The sequence below is a fragment of the Littorina saxatilis genome, linkage group LG12, assembly GCF_037325665.1.
Source record: "Littorina saxatilis isolate snail1 linkage group LG12, US_GU_Lsax_2.0, whole genome shotgun sequence".
Taxonomy (NCBI): Eukaryota; Metazoa; Mollusca; class Gastropoda; order Littorinimorpha; family Littorinidae; genus Littorina; species Littorina saxatilis.
In genome coordinates, this window is record NC_090256.1 from 17,856,865 (window position 1) to 17,861,818 (window position 4,954).

Genomic DNA, 4,954 nt, shown 5'->3' on the forward strand with positions numbered 1-4,954 from the left:
ACAATGAGTCACGTTCACATAAAATTTGAGCCCGGTCACTTTTATAGTTTCCGAGAAAAGCCCAACGTTAAGTTGTGTGTTGCCGAACAGAAAAGGCTAGTTATCTCCCTTGTTTTTCTGATAACGTTCGTAAAAGGCTACAGATGTAAATACTTTGATGTAAAGAATAATCCTACAAAGTTTCAATCACATCCGATGAACTTTGTCAAAGATATAAAATGTCTAATTTTTCCTTTGACGCTGACCTGTGACCTTGAAAAAGGTCAAAGGTCAACGAAACCATCGTTAAAGTGTAGAGGTCATTGGAGGTCACGACTAAACAAAATATGAGCCCGATCGCTTTGATAGTTTCCGAGAAAAGATATAAAATGTCTAATTTTTCCTTTGACGCTGACCTGTGACCTTGAAAAAGGTCAAAGGTCAACGAAACCATCGTTAAAGTGTAGAGGTCATTGGAGGTCACGACTAAACAAAATATGAGCCCGATCGCTTTGATAGTTTCCGAGAAAAGTCCAACGTTAAGGTGGTGTCTACGGACGGCCGGCCGGCCGGCCGGACAGACTAACACTGACCGATTACATAGAGTCACTTTTTCTCAAGTGACTCAAAAAGGGGAAAACGAGAGAACAAAATGATGGTCTCAAATCAGCTCGACCAAACAGAGAGACACATATAATAATATACAAGATCTTGGAGGCAAACAACGTAATAACAAATTAGATGATGAAATCTGTTTTGATTGGTTCCCCCCAAAAAAATTCGCAAATGAAAACGCGAACAGTTATAGTCATGATTTCCTATGTGTCTAGTGCTTTTTACTTACGTGTTTCTGGAGAGCCTGCAAACAAATATTTGAATACATGTCATGTTTACCGCTAATACACGCAATGCGTCAGAAACATGTACAGTGTTATACATGAGCAAAATAAGCATGGGGTGTTTTCATGTTTGCTCTAACATGAAATGGTACTTAAACAAGTTTACTCCTGACAACAACAACAATCACATACACAACATCTGTTCCCAAAAGCTACGCATTTTGGTTTGAGATTTAGAATGGCGACAGAATGCAACTTTCTACTCTTCTTCTTCTTCTTCTCCTCTTCTTCGTTCGTGGGCTAAAACTCCCACGTTTACTCACTTTGCACGAGTGAGGTTTTATGTGTATGACCGTTTTACCCTCGCCGTTCAGGCAGCCATACGCCGCTTTCGGAGGAAGCATACTGGGTATTTTCGTGTTTCTTTCACAACCCACCGAACTCTGACATGGATTACAGGACCTTTTCCGTACGCACTTAGTCTTGTGCTTGCGTGTACATACAAAGAAGGCACTAGCAGGTCTGCACTCACAACCTTCCGATTAAGAGGCCGGTGTCTTATCCACGAGGCCACTGCGCCCGTCTATCCAAATATTCGGATACAATTAATGTTCCATGTAGTCTGAATTTGTTATCGCTTCGTACTACTTTTTATCGTTGACAGCAGTGGGACTTACTTGCATTTGCTGGATAGCAGATAGGATTTTGTGAGTTTCATCTGCTAGTTTTGAGTAAATCAGTGCAGGAGCTTCTAGATGACAGTACAGCAAGTGTCCCTTGGACTTTTTAAGATCACATTTGCTAGGACACATTTCCAAAATGGTGTTTTATATATTATCTGTTTAAAGAGCTTGGGTGGCGGGGAATGGGGTTGGAGGGGGGGGGGGGGGGGGGTCGTGTAAGGATTCCCTACTAGCAGGTAAAGCAAGGCAGAGACGAGTAGCAGAAACCCGCTTAAAATGCTTAATATTTATCTTTATTTTGTTGTTGTCGTGGTCACATACACATCACGGAGCATCCAAAGATACCGTATCCCTAATGAGAAATACAATATAATCTTAAGTGTTATCTAATGGTATTGTCATAATTATTTTAAATACTTTTCCTTTAAAGATGCGAAATCGGTCAGAACAAACAAGAAAACAGAAAAGAAAGAAAAAACTCAGCGATTTCAATTATCTATTTATCGTATATATATAGGATGGATCTAATTTCAAACTGCACATTCACTTACGTGTTTTGCACAGAGACCCTTCCCAGTTTTCTGGACAGTCGCAGGTCGAGGTCGACGTGTTGTACTGGCCTCCATTTTGACAACTGTCATCCTAGAAAGTGACATACACACATTTGTGCAACTGAAAACTGATTTATGAAACAAAAGGAAGTAAACGCTCTAGATATATACAACAAGAGTTCGTTAAAGTAAACTGTAGGAACCAACATGAAACTCCTGTTATCCGAGAGAATAAGTATTGATGTGTACGAACGATTTTCATCCTAAAAAAAGAAGTCGCGTAAAGCGATATAAACATTTGTCAAAAATGATGTTACCAAGAGTCAGTCCTGGGTGACCGAAACCCGTCGTTCGTTACGGTGCTTTATCGGTATTATGAACATAGGGGACCCAATTTGCTGACAAAGGATTGTGGTTTTAAAATATCAAATCAAACATAACATATCTTCTTATTTGTTGATTTTGAATAAAGTAAAGAATGCAATGCAACCACTTTTATGTCTGTTTTCAATTTCGATTTCAAACAAAAATCTGAAGATAAATAAAACAATTGTAGGCGTTCAAGATCAAATGTAATCTCGTCGTCCGAACCGGGTCAAAGAATGAACGACATTTCAACCAATTTGATGGGAAAATGTGGTCGCCACATTGCGATCTTAACTTTGTTAAATGCCGGATATGACGTCATCAAATACACAAGAAGAGCAAACGCTCGATCGAGTCACTTTCGCAGTTCTGAATATTATATGAGGCATCAGATGGACAGGAAGAAATTGCTATTCACAACACAATGAGTCACGTTCACATAAAATTTGAGCCCGGTCACTTTTATAGTTTCCGAGAAAAGCCCAACGTTAAGTTGTGTGTTGCCGAACAGAAAAGGCTAGTTATCTCCCTTGTTTTTCTGATAACGTTCGTAAAAGGCTACAGATGTAAATACTTTGATGTAAAGAATAATCCTACAAAGTTTCAATCACATCCGATGAACTTTGTCAAAGATATAAAATGTCTAATTTTTCCTTTGACGCTGACCTGTGACCTTGAAAAAGGTCAAAGGTCAACGAAACCATCGTTAAAGTGTAGAGGTCATTGGAGGTCACGACTAAACAAAATATGAGCCCGATCGCTTTGATAGTTTCCGAGAAAAGTCCAACGTTAAGGTGGTGTCTACGGCCGGCCGGACAGACTAACACTGACCGATTACATAGAGTCACTTTTTCTCAAGTGACTCAAAAATCGGCTGGATTTTATTTAATTGGTTACTTTTGTTTTTGTCCGGTCGATTTTGAGGGTAGGCCTACCCTTTTTTGAGCGGCGGTCACGTGATCTCTGTAAAAGAAATCTTTAATCCGAAAGGTGAACGAGATATTCAAGTGAACGGTTATGAACTGGCATAGAAAGTTTGAATAAAATTACACGGGAATTGATGCTTTAATTTGAGTGCGACATTTTTCGCAATAATGTTTTGGAGAAGTTTAGATTCTGGTAATATTTTGCCTGTGATAATTTTCAGAGTGTGCTGAAACAAGTGTTTTGAATATTGTGTCATCCAAAGAATCATACAAACGAAGGTTGGGTAATTGAATGGGGTATTGGACCTATTTTTGTAAGCGGTATTACATCCCTGGTTTACGTTTGCTGTAATGATGTGTTTCTTTTTTAATCATTGTAACGATCAACGTGTGTTTCCGATATGGCTGGAAATTGCGTAAATACTTGACGGTTTTGTAGGCTAAAATTATAGGCTGTATCTGTTTCTCAATTCGCATGGACATATTTCCTGGAGTTATCCGAGTGATTTGAACCAGAAAATGACAGAATGCTGGGCAGAGTCCATACAGTCACACATATAAAATTTTTAAAAACAATTGACCGTGACACTTTTGCACCTGCTTGCCAAACGTACCATTTCCCCAATTTTGACAAATGGCATCAGAAGAGTTCAAAGTGATCGTGTTCTGAAAGAATATTCATGTTTAAGTGATATTCAAGCTTTGTTTTATAGTGTTCGCAATCTGCTATGCCCGAAAATAAATATAAATATACTTTCAGAAAGTTTGAAATAATGATATTGTGAAATCATTTGCAATAGGACGTAAGCGTGCGCGCGTGTGTATGTACATCATGTTCATCAGTATATTACTCACCACCATCCTTGCCGTTATACACAGTGAATTTACAGTCAACGCCTGACAGGATGTAGAAGCAGCAGACGTATCAAACAAGGAACAGGTTAACACATCTTGCTGGACACACATTGTAGCCGTGAGACATGTGGGGTGCTCGCCGCATTCCGTCCAACACTGCAACTTCGTCTTCACAATCATGCTTTTAATCGCCGAATCAGAGCTTTCGTGTCCTTTGCACAGAGAAAAACGGAACATTCTCTTCGGAAATGCAGCCTCTGAGAAAGAAGGCAGAAATAAACAGAAAATTCCGAAAAAGGTTAAACATTGCCATGTCGAACAAGACATTTTGCAACTCCTGATCTTGGGTGTCTGTTTTTGCAGGTTGCAGCGAGTATAACTGACTGTCACGGCGTGTGTCAGTGCAACAGATCAGAGGTGGACCTTTGATTTAACGCTCTCTGAGAAAAGTAAACATGGATCAATTCCACACTCACGAGTATCACACCATTCAGAAGAACCTACAAGCACTAAGGGTAACCGCCCAGTATGTTGGCAAATGGATGAAAGAGTGTCTGAAGGATTTTCACAGGAAGAGCCCTAATTGAAAGTATTGTCCTTCTGCGTTTCAGGCGTGCTCGCGCGGGACACGCGCGCATACACGCACACAAGCACACACGCACGCACGCACGCAGGCAAACACACCCAAACACACACACACACACACGCACACACACACGCACGTCAGTGTGCCACTGCGTGTGCTAGTTTGTGCG

At 40.2% G+C, this 4,954-nt stretch overlaps 1 long non-coding RNA gene across 2 annotated transcripts; it reads right to left on the bottom strand.

Annotated features, from left to right (window-relative positions):
• Window positions 1-823: 823 nt before the first annotated feature.
• LOC138983282 (uncharacterized) lies at window positions 824-4,721 on the bottom strand. 2 transcript variants are annotated; one of them, XR_011461064.1, is made up of 3 exons: window positions 4,200-4,721; window positions 2,053-2,143; window positions 824-838 (listed from the first exon to the last, which is right to left on the bottom strand). It is a non-coding gene; the product is annotated as an uncharacterized lncRNA (long non-coding RNA). The 2 variants fall into 2 exon arrangements; XR_011461063.1 differs by having other exon boundaries at window positions 4,676-4,716.
• Between the last annotated feature and the right edge of the window lie 233 nt (window positions 4,722-4,954).